The following is a 12,227-nucleotide window of genomic DNA, read 5'->3' on the forward strand; positions in this document are numbered from 1 at the left end:
CTAAAAAAACTTGTTGCTTCAGATCAGCCCACACATAGAGGTACAATTGCAGTCCTTGAGCACGCCCAGATATGCTCCAAAGTATTTCCGGCAGAAGCTATTTGAAAAGACAGGCCTCTTCTCCAGAATGCCCTCCCTCCAGATACCGAAACCCTCATCTTGGTCCTACAGATCTTAGCATTTTATATGAGCAGAGGCCACATAGTCAGGATAACTGAAACCAATTCCTTGGCCATCAAATTGATGGGAATGGTAGAGCTCCCAACAGCTGAGTCTCTGTTCCTGTGAGACCTATTGTTCCTTTGAGACCTATTGCCCAGCTCCAGGCTGTGAGTGGAACGTGTGGGTGTTATGGGTGGAATACGGAAGAGGCTTTCTGCACGATGTTATCTTCTGGTGTTGGATCAAGGGTTATTTTAGCTATATTTCACTGAGTCCACAGCTAAGTTGAATTATTTTGCATCTGCTTCAGGCTAAGAGGATGCATAGAGGCAATTACTGCAGACTAGTTGATGCACAAAAACCTGTAAGCTATGTCACTTTGTTCATACATCTAAACCATTACACAAACCTAATAGGAAGCAAGATAACCTGAGGTAATTCTCAACTGCCATCAGCTAAAAGTGAAAACACAAGTGTCTTCCACGGCTTGACTGCCATGCTCTTGCATGTTACCCTAGAACATGTCCCTGTGTTTAAGCCATAAGCAAAATTTTCTTAACCATTAGAGAAATCAGTCTTTCAGGGGCAAGCAGTGCGGGGTTCAAATCCCACATCTGGTGCAAAATGTATGTGTTCTCTTGTTCTATCTGATTCTGAATTTTGGCAACAGACCTTCAAAGCCACTGCTGAGCAGGCTCTATGTTTTTCAGAGCATCAGGAGTCAGACTGTTCAAAACAGCACTTTCCCTGTACCTCTCTCATCTTGTATGCTGTATTTATTATTCACATCATGAAGCTTCCCTGCAACATGCTGGACTTGCTGCTGCTTCTGGCGCTGCATTTCATTCATGTTTTGGGGGGGGGTTAACTTATTTAAGAAAAGAAGTTTTCGCTAGTTTTATCTTGTAGACAACCTTGTCAACCCCGCTCACTATTCTGGAAAGAATACAGTATTTCCTCTTATTAAACCATATCAGAGCATTACCCTATTTAGCTTGAATGAGCCTGTAAAAAATCACACTTATACTGTTTCAGAAAATAAAAATAGCAGCCATATTGTACCAGAATTTATCACTGGCCAATAGTGGCCACTTAGGAAAAATGTAAGATTAAGCTAAGACTACAGTGATAGTTCCTTATTATAACATCCAAGATTTTAGCAATCAATAGTTTACAGATGTCCTGAGCTAGAGATTGTACCTGCGTCTTCACACTTCATAGCCCTCGGTGGATTTGTCTTCCATGAAAATGTCTTTTTTTCTTTGGGGGCCTGCAACAATCTGAAGTGGCAAATTTTTCAGCTTCATTGTATGAAAAATACTCTCCTTTTCATTTCTTAATTTAAAAACATCCACCTGATTCTTTCATTTGTACACTACTTCCTACACACTATTTGAGAATGTAAGAGCTCTATCAAATTCCTTTTTGACCATCTCTTCTGCACGTTGAAAAACCTACTGTATTTAACCTTTCGTCACCCAGAAGGCTCTATTCCAGCTTCTTTTTAACTACAATTCAGCTGACTTTTCCTTAGACTACACCCAGACTTGATGCAGCATCTTTACCTCACTACTGTCAAGGTTGGAGGCTGCATTCAGTTCTCCCAGCATTCAAGAAACTTGACATGTGGATGTAAGACAAATGCCTTAGACCTCAAAATTTGCTAAGAAAGCCTCAAAGAAAAAAACCACACATATATTTACAATACCCTGGCTAGGTGTGCTGTGTGCAGCAGTTGGTTTGCATGAAAAAGAAAGAAACTTCTGCCAGCGCGTCCAGATTTTATTCCTTGAAATAATGTAGTAATTTAATGTAGAAATCCCTTATTCAAAGGCATGCTTAAAATTAGCATGGAATTCTTTCTCAAAATTGCAGATAGAGATTCCATAATAGCATAAACTAAAGGGACCAAAAGAAAAAGTTCCCTTGCAATCAGTGCTTTTTTAACATGTTGTACAGCCACAGCTGAAGTACCTGTGATGTAAATAAACTTAAACTACTTGGAAGATAACTACAATGAGGTAAAGCATTGGCATACCTCTCCAGCTCCGGGCCAGAGGAGGAAGAGCTGCAATACACATTGTTGTGCAAGGATATCTGATGAGGAAGCAGAAATACCGAATTCTCTCATCTATCAATATCTTTATTCACCTTCAGACGTCAAATCAGGACACCACATTCCAGGAGTGACTCAACTGTGGTCAAATGCAGGCAGAAAGTACTTATCTAGTCAGCTCCTACTGATAACTCTATTAGGTCATTTAAGCAATTAATATCCTTACGTGTTAGTACTGATGAAGAAATTATTTCAGGAGCATCCTATATGATTACATCATGTGGCCCTTGTAAATGGATATTCTCTCCAAACACCAAACAAATATTTCAAAACATTTGTGTTTTCCTGTATTACTGGTAATTGTTTCTATTTATTGAAATCTATCTCTTTTCTCTATTCAGCTGTAGTAAACCGATAAGCTAAGGCAAAGTGTTAAATTAAGTATTTTAGGAAAAAAAAATTCTAACGATGCATCAATCCATGATGAAATTGTCAATAGTAATACAGAAAAGGTTAGTGTGCAATAAACACTATATTCTGTTGGGGAAAACGGTATATGGATTTATGTCATATGAGGCTTTGACATGAGGGATGAAGATGTATTTTTTCCCAAATGCAAATTGTGCAAAATTCACAGATTGAAGACAGAATATGAGTACTTCAAAACTTGGAAACTTAGCATAATGCAGCAATCCAACAGAGAAAAGGCAAACTTTAGGCTCAAGAGCATTGCCAGATAACACTCTATCATGTAGGAAGAGAAGGAGGAAAAACTGACACCACCAAAGTGCGATTTCTTTCTTTTTCATTTAAAATTAGTACAGAAAATCTCTCTCTTCTAGGCAGCTTGGGCATTTATCCTGCTGCCTATCAAATAATCTAAAATCTTTTGCAATTGGCATCCAATGCGCTAAACCTTGGTGCTGAGTCTTCAGACAAAATTAAAAGCCAGAGAAATGTCATTCCATCAGAAAATCCAAAAATTTGCATTTCCTAACTGAACGTAATATTTCAGAAGAAGCAGAGAAGTTGTTGAAGGGTTGTACCTTTAACACCTATGATGCCTGTGTTGGGAGTATCCAGGTGAAGCACCACCACTGGAGGAAACTTAGAAGTAATTTCTAAGTATGCACTAAGAGGGAAAAATAGATGCAACTGCTCACCAAATAAAAATTAACTATTTCTGAAGAAGCCTCACTGTGAGGTCATGGGGACAGTACAAGTCTAAAAACCGTATATCCATAAAAGCCACGTCAGACAAAGCAAGGGATACACATTCCCTGCTTCTAGTTACAAGCTATCATCTCTCACACTGCAGAAAACAACGAACTATTGTACGGGTATATACATATTGTATGCAACTAGCAGGTTTTATGCTGGGTTTTGGCTAAAGTTTAACCCATAGAGGAGTTAATAGCCTGATCCGTTTTGTAATAAAGCCCATTTAGTAATTTGTGAGTCATTATCAAATTATTCAAACACAAAATACAAGAAGCTTGTGGAGACTGGAAACAAGTGGAACAGTCAGAAAAGAAGCCAGAGAAGTACTTCTTTACCATCAGCACTTCAAAGGCATCATCTTTGTCACGAGACTTTAAGCAATACTTATCCCAAACCACAGAGAACATAGCGAGTGGGGAAACAGTGTAAATAGAGAAAACAAAACAGTATTTTTGTGCATCAGTCACAACCAGGAAAATGGCTGCAAGAAATGAGAAACCACGAGTAAGGAGAAAAGTCATAAGAACTGAGAGGTGGGACAGGCCTGACAACGATACTGTACATCATTGCTTTAGCAGGAAATCCATCTGTCCCTCCTTTCTGATGACAGCTTTGACTTCTGAATCATGGATGAATTCTGCCCCCACCCTCAATGATATTTCTAAGATTATCTTCCACCATTGAAATATTTTATATCTCAAGCAGGAATTACAGAATTGATACAGAACTTAATTAATGAACCATATGGCTTGTGCTGTGCAAAAAGTCAAGTTGGATGGACCTAGCAATAATAATCCCTTCCAGCTTTAATATCCTCAGGACTGTATAGATCAGCTTCTCCAACAGACTTATCTTAAAATAGGAAAGTGAAGTTGATATTATGTTAGATGATGGCAGAGATCCAGGACCAGTCTCCTGATGTACTGATTCCACAGGACTCCAAGTTCTGCCGTCTCACAGGATTGGGGAAAACTATCAGTTTGTTATAGAGACCCCTGAATCTTAAAAGAACTTACATGCAGTGCACCTGCAGATTCAGATTTTACACTTGACATACTGTGTGCTTAGTTTTCTCATCTTAAATTATCTTTACACTTTACTGGGAGTGGGGAGGAAGGGTTGGAAGGTTTTACCTGCTAAAGCCAGCAGGTGTCAGGTCTATTCAGATGTACTCATTTCTCTTGGTGCTATCAACAGCTTAAAAAGGGCACTTTGATCTCTTTAGGTAAGTCATAAACACAGGGAAGTTCAAATCACAGATATCTCTAATGGTAAATACAAATTGCCAGAGGGAAAAAGATAACTTCAAACTTAATTTACATGGGGCAAATGATTCTGCAATACATCCCTGGTCTTAAGGGAAAGCAGCAGGAAAGGGCTTTGAAGGACAAAATTGCCTCCCCTGTTATCATCTGTTTGCATTTGATCAAGACAAGAGACCAGGCTTGTGTATTTAAGAAATAAAGCCAGCTTGCTCAAAAGAGGACAACAGCATTATAAAGTGGTTGTATAAGCATCTCACATTCTCACTGAATTATAGGAAAAAAAACAACCCACAAATAAAGACATCTGAGGATATTAGATATTGTACTTTCCATGATCAAGCTTATATGACCACTCCTCTGTAGTATTTTCCAGTAGCTGACATGCTTTCCATTAACCACTCCTTAATGATCTGATAGTGCAAATATTCATGGCTCTGATGAAGGCATATATAAACTGATGTCTCTTTAGATGTACAATTTCTTTTCTAGACTATATAAATTTAGCTCCTTGTATCTCGTCCTTCAATCCTTGAACCATTTTTGTGCTTTTCTTTGTATTTTTTTCTATCTTACTAGTAGTTCACTTATTACCATGGCAATCGTTTGCTTCTTTCTGCACTTCTTTCTTTCTGACAAGCCACCTAAATCTCTGGGTCTCAATATGCTATGCAGTTTGACCACTCAGACATAACTTTGTCTTTGGCTACTCTGCCAACATACCTGAGCCCAGACCTACTGCGATCGTCGCAAAGGCTGAGAGTTAATCATTCATGACCACTTAATCATCAGCTTCACTGCTGAAGCTGACAACAGGGCTGACAATTAGTGTGAATTACAGTGGACATTTGCTTGAAAAAATAAGTATCTAGAAGATCTGAGAAGAAATTTTCAATCAACATGACTTGGGAACAAAAAAAGCAGCATCTGAAAAACTGCAATGTGTCTAGCCATGAGAACAAATAGATGTACAAGACATACATTCTCTTCCTGCTCTACAAAATATCTTCATCACTACAGCACCCAAATGAAATACACTTTAATGAAGGACACATTTGAGTCATTGCAACAAAGTGTTCGGATTTAGAAATATTGAAGCATCTTGTTCCTGAAAAAGAAACACTACAGTGCATATGAATTAAAAATGCAATGAAGTTTTGGTCATGTGGAAAAAGTTCAGTATTTCACCTTTTTATAATCCAGAAACATAAGAAGTACCAGAATTTAGTACAAAACTGGAGCCCTGATTTTTGCTTAGAGCTCTCCTGCCTCAACTAGAAGCCTCCCAGGAACTAATTTCACAGAATAATTGCACAGGTGTTAGATCAGCATGCCAGCACTCCACTGGACTAAACTGAGAATCTATGATGGAGAAGGATTCTGAGAATTTGTTCTTGTACCGGTAGCTCCTGGAAGATGCTCTGGACTTTTGATTAATACCACGAAACATTCTTATAAAAAAAAAAAATCCACATGATGCAATGCAGGCAACAACTTCTTGTAGAAAAAGTTTTTAAAACAAACTAAAGTTAATCTGTGAAATGTACTACATCATGAAAACCCACCAAACCTAAGATTTTATCAGCACCAAAGAAAGAATTGGATATTCACATAGATAATGAGGACATCCATACACTGATTTGATAGCCTACATAAATTAAGAGACACAGAAAACTTTATGGCTTTATTACTGGTTCTGAATATGGGATAATGCTGTCCCGAAAGACAAGTTGTTTACAACTGTCCATCATTCAGACACTTAGACTACTCGCTGCAGAATCCTGCTTCATAGATAGCAGTGTTAAATGGACTGCCAAAATGATCAGGTAATGGTCTTCCTCCATTCAGAGAGATCATCTGGCTGGCATTCCTCTGGATGGGTATGTGAGGACTTTCTTAACAGGTAGCTTTGGTCCTTCTGTAGTTTTACCTAACAGATGACTGTAAAGGTCTGTTAATGAAGACCAGACTCAGCAATCTGTACAGTCAAGTAGCACAGAGTGGCTATAAAAATTGCTGTGCTTTCCTGGCAATTTCTTACATCCACAGCTGCACTCTTCCTTTTCTGGTACTGACTGGGACATTAAAGAGAAGATATCTAGAAACAATATATGATGAAGTCAGAGAAATGGCTTTAAACAACGCATGCTGACTCCTGCTATGCCTTGCTGCAGTGCAGTATGCGTCCACCCTGCTGCAGAGCAGTAGACTCACAAGCTTTCTCCTGGCTGACACCACTGCTTAATGCAGAAGTCTACTCATGTCTACTCAACAAGTGATTTAAAGCTTCCTGGAGGATCAGTGTAACTAACCCACTGGAAGCTGCTCCCTAGAGCTTTACCCTGCAGAGTCCTACATTTTTCTCACAATGACTCTCTGGAAGGCTTCATGCAGCTGTGAAGTGCAGATACATAATTATCACTGCCAGGAAAACTGTTGTGAGTGCAGTCCTGTAAATGCCACAGCGAAGTTCCCTTGTATTCATCACTTGGGCACAGAACTCACCTTTGTGAAGTTCTCAAAAATGCAAAAGGAAAAGGAATGGTCAATGTTTCTGCTCTTCCATTGGGGCTGATCTTGTGAGGATTGCACAGAGTTAAGATATTAAGTATCTGCAGTTTCAGGTGCCAAGATGTGCCTGGACACTCTAACGAATCCACAGTTCATCCAACAGAAGATATTTCTGGTGCTTAGACTCAGTTTTCCTTATCTAAATGTTTCCTAGGTACCACCCAAACAGTGCCCTTCCCTCTTGCCCTACTGCAGCCTGTAGATCTGCTTTACAGTATTATCTCAGGGAAAGTAGAGAAAGCAAGAAAGGAAAGATATGGTAAAATTAATTTAGTTTTAGGCAGAAGCAGCATATACTGCACATTGTATAGCACGCTCATTCGTCCCCAGAACTGCTTGGACACCATTGTGAAGGACTAGCATAAGAAGCCAGATCATGCACGTTGGGATATGAAGACAGAGAGATAACATCCATTTAGATCAGCTCAGACAATCCCTTAATTCACAGTGATTGAATTCTAAAGCTCTGTATCACTTACTGACATATTTTTAAAAAAACTAAGAACCATTGTCTTTACCAGAAGCTCTTATTAAATCCATTTAGTAAACAGGCTGTACCATTTTCAGTGCCCTGTGTTGTAACAGGAACTAGGCTGTAGCAGGAGCTGCCAAGATAGATTTAGGCTGTAACAAAATGAAATTGACTGGTTTTCATGATATTTAAAGTGCATAGCAAGCTACCATAAATCCTGCTTTCTGTGTACATATATTGCCATACAGGGCACCAGCAGCCTGTATTTTAAATAGCTCAGAAACTGGACAATTTGTAATGTTTTTAATTTATTGACTGTATTGCAGATTTATTTATTTTTTGTTACCATGCAGGTAGGAAGTAACGTTGCTTAGTCCACAAGGAGCCTCAGACCATACATGCTAAAGAGGAGTTGCACAGCGGAATGGGTATATCTGTGTATATGGGTATCTATATGTGGGGGGGTCCTTAAAGCTGTAGGGTCTGGTGCAGAGCGCTTATGTAATACCAGGCCTACCTTTCTCAGAGAAGCAAAAAGTGTTTCAATTAAATGCATTTTACCTCCAGCTCTCCTCCTTTTGCTCTGCCACTCAAGCAAATTAAAAGGGAATTAAAAATGGAGGTTTGAGTGGGATGATGGCTAAGGGAGGAGAAAAGGGTAAGAAAAAATCTGACAAATTAAAAATTAACCTGCATGCTGGAAAATAATTTTCCCTATAAAACATAATTGCAGCTTCCCCTGTTGCTCTAGTAAATGAAATTTAAATATTTAACTGGAGTACTGGCGTCACATGTGCCATCCGCTGCCCAGGAGAGACAGAGCAAATCTTGCAGAACTAAAGTAGCCCTGCTGCTCTCCGCTCCATGGGGCTGCTTGGCTCTGCAATGCATCCACCTCTTCCGCTCATGGCAGCTCTACTAGCCCCAGGCAGCTGCAGATGGCAGCTCAAACATCATATGGCTGAGGCAGGTGGTACAAGGTGCTTCTGTTGGTGCACTTTATTTTACCTCAGATATAAAAAAAAAAAAGACAGTGGGACACCAGTCCTTCAAAAAGCATGCCATGGTCTACTCTAGCCAGGAAAAGTCATGAATCTCCTGCACATTGCATGAGTAAAAAAATCCAACACAGCTTTCATGTCCACAAAAATGGGAATGAGGTCATTGATGATCAATAACCTGTTATTTTCTTGAACAATTTAACACCCAGAAGTCTTGCCAAAGTCAGTTTTAGGAACAGACACATAGTACATTTAGAAAATCAGGCCATTAGGCAGGTAACAGTCAGGGTCCCTGTGGAGACAGGATGGTTCCTTGGAGTATAGTCAATAGCACTCTGTCTGGTCTGCTTTTTCAAATGGCCAGTGTAACAGAACCTCCATCGCATCCCTTGGTAACTATCCCATAACCTAACAGCTCCCATTTCTTGCTGTTCTGCTAAAGTGTCCCCTCTTAATGTGTTTATCCTCATCCTACCCTCTTGTACTCGCTTAAAATCACTCCTTTGTGAGACTGTTTGGGATCCCACTTCTAGATACTCCAAGATTGCTTTTCCTACACTTGCTTAAAGATTGATTCCCTTTTATAGCGACCAGAGAGGCAGCATTGTTCTCTCCTCTATGGTTTTGCCATCCAGAAGGGATCTGGGCTGTGCTACACTTGGCTAAGGAACAGGCATGGACAAGATGCTTTATGCAGCGTATGTTACTGTGGACATTACAACTGCATCAGAACAGCGCATACACCATACTTACTCCAGGTAAGGGGTCCTACTTTCCGATTCCCAACTAACATTAAAGTTTGGACTCTGTCCTCTTATTTATTGACAGTGGACTTACCAATTCATCCTAAAGGAAGCATAGATACATGTAAAAAATGGAGGTATTTGTAGCTGAGAAAAGCTTTTACCTGAGCAGACCTCAATCAGGGAACACAAACCATCACTCTACGATGAGTTAAATGTCAAGGAAAGAGGCTTTTTCTGAAGCCTGAGCAAAGCTGTTGAGAAGAAAATCAGATCACAAGATGATATAGTTTGCTCTGGTTCTGGCATCACCTCAAATTAGAGCAGAAGCTCAAACCCTATGAGGGTTTGAGAAAGCCACACAGAGTAACCCTCTGGGACACAGAAAGCCACACAGAGTAACTATTACGGTCCATTCCAGTATTAAAACCTATGAGAATCTAAGGTTCCATCTCCTTCTCTGAAAGTGAAAATCTATGAGTATTGACCACTCATTTCATGAGGAAAGAGCTATAATAAAAAACAACCCTTTCCTTCCTAGCGGTAATGGGTATGAAGCAAAATTTGCCTCACTTTTGCTTCTAGTATCTCTGTCTTTTTGATGTAGGAAGCACGCTCTAACTTTGGAAAAATGCCCTCTTTGCTTTTGTTCTTATAAAATCAGGTGTCCATAGTCAAATGAAACCCCTAAAAGGGCACACCTGAGTTAACAGGGTCTCTGTTCATCAGAGTCATTAAATACTCTATGTGGTCCCTCGACAAGCAGCAACAGATTTTAGAAAGTGGTTTACATAAGGTTGGTAATGTAGTTTTCTGTAGTGTCATGTGGGTGAAGGGGTCTGGAAAAAGATGAGCCTTTATTTGCTTTTCTTGTTTAGAACTGATAAGACTTTACTGCTGCAATTATGAACAGAGTTAATCCTTTAGCTGAAAGGTAGCAGTTGTTTGGGGCTTAAGACCCTACCTGTGATTCTTGCTGATGGTTCCCCTTACAGAGCAGTATCTTTCTGTATGGTGCTGTCATTTGAGCACAAATTTGCCCTGCCTTGTAGCTCCCTTAAGCTTCTATGGGAGGTGAGTAATTCAGAAAGAAAAAAAAAATGAATAAGGGAGCACACTAGTAAAGTTGGAAGAAAAAGTTGTGGGGAGGAGAGGAGGATTGTGAACAGTTTGGCCTAAATCCCTGAGTATGAGGAAATGAGTGTGTCCATAGAAGAGCAAGGAATCAAGTGAAGGGTCTAGAGCACAAGTCTTAATGAGGAGCAGCTGAGGGAACTGGGGTTGCTTAGCCTGGAGAAAAGGAGGCTGAGGGGATACCTTATCACTCTACAACTACCTGAAAGGAGGTTGGTCAGAGGTGGGGATTGGTCTCTTTTCCCAAGTAACAAGTAATAGGACAAGAGGAAATGGCCTCAAGTAGAGCCAGAGGAGGTTTATATTGGATATTAGGAAAAACTTCTTCACAAAAATGGTTGTCAAGCATTGGAACAGGGAAGCAGTTGAGTCACCAGTCCTGGAGGTATTTAAAACATGTGTAGACATGGTTCTTGGGGATATGGTTTAGTGGTGGTCTTGGCAGTGTCAGGTTTACAGTTGGATTCAATGATCTTAAGAGTCTTTTCCAACCTAAATGATTCTGTAATTCTATGCATCCAAAGCAACTTATAAATTAGCTAATCACTCCCTGTGAAGTCCAATTTCAGTATAACATTTCTCAAAGGGACAGTGCATTCTGAGTCATGCTGAAAAAAATACAGTTTTCAGGTCACTAAGCTGCTTTCACACTCAGAAAGGTCAAACTTCGAGAAGAATCTAGGTGGGTGCATGCATAATATATAAACTAACAAGTGTAAGCCTGATTACAGTGATTATACAACAACATTGTGCCTGGCTGACTTTTGCCTCTGTGTTAGCTAATTCTGAGAACCACTTGCCTAGTGATTTATTGTTGGAGCTCCCTGGAAAAGTGAGGTCTTACAAGACCCTGAAGCTGCAGTCTAGAGCAAATGCGTTCTAATATCAGAAAAAAACAGAGAGGAGGCGATGTGATGCCTTAGAACTTGGCACTGGTAAGCCTGTCTCAACATCCTTTTTTGCAATAGGAGACAAAGATGCTTCCTGTAATGTGATTATTGCTTTTGTAGAAATGAGGAACAACTGTCCATTTGAGAGCAGTTTTACATATTTTATCAGAAGAGTTTTCTTCTGTAGTGGGTATCCCCCAAGCTGTTTCACAGAGCTTTTCAGAGAACCCAGAGAATAAAGCGAGGTGATCTTTTGCAGGGGTGCTAATGTAGCAGGGTCATATAGCACTCAAAGCAAAAAGGTAGGAGTTCAGATAGCTTTGCTGTTTTTCCACCTCTAGTACTAATTTGCTGTGTATCTTTGAGCAGCAGAACTGATAGCTACAAGCCCCAATTTTTTAAAAAGAGGCCTCACAATATTTTCTTACTATGTGAAAACTGCTGAAATGATGGGGCAGAAGCACCTATATCATGACAGATGAATGCTCTCTCATTAAACGGAGTGCCCAGATCATGAGAAAGGGAAGTTAAGGAAGCTCTGTCAGCTTACACTAGTTCAGATAGAACCCTTTAACCTGAGATGAAGGTGCATATAACAAATATTTATCTACAGTCTTTAAACGTCTTGAGAAATAGCTGATGTCTGATCTTTACCTCACTCAAGTCTACCCCAAGTGTCCCATTGAGTAGATCGAGGATGAATTCATGCTTAAAA

Source organism: Chroicocephalus ridibundus, chromosome 3 (genome assembly GCF_963924245.1).
Source record: "Chroicocephalus ridibundus chromosome 3, bChrRid1.1, whole genome shotgun sequence".
Taxonomy (NCBI): Eukaryota; Metazoa; Chordata; class Aves; order Charadriiformes; family Laridae; genus Chroicocephalus; species Chroicocephalus ridibundus.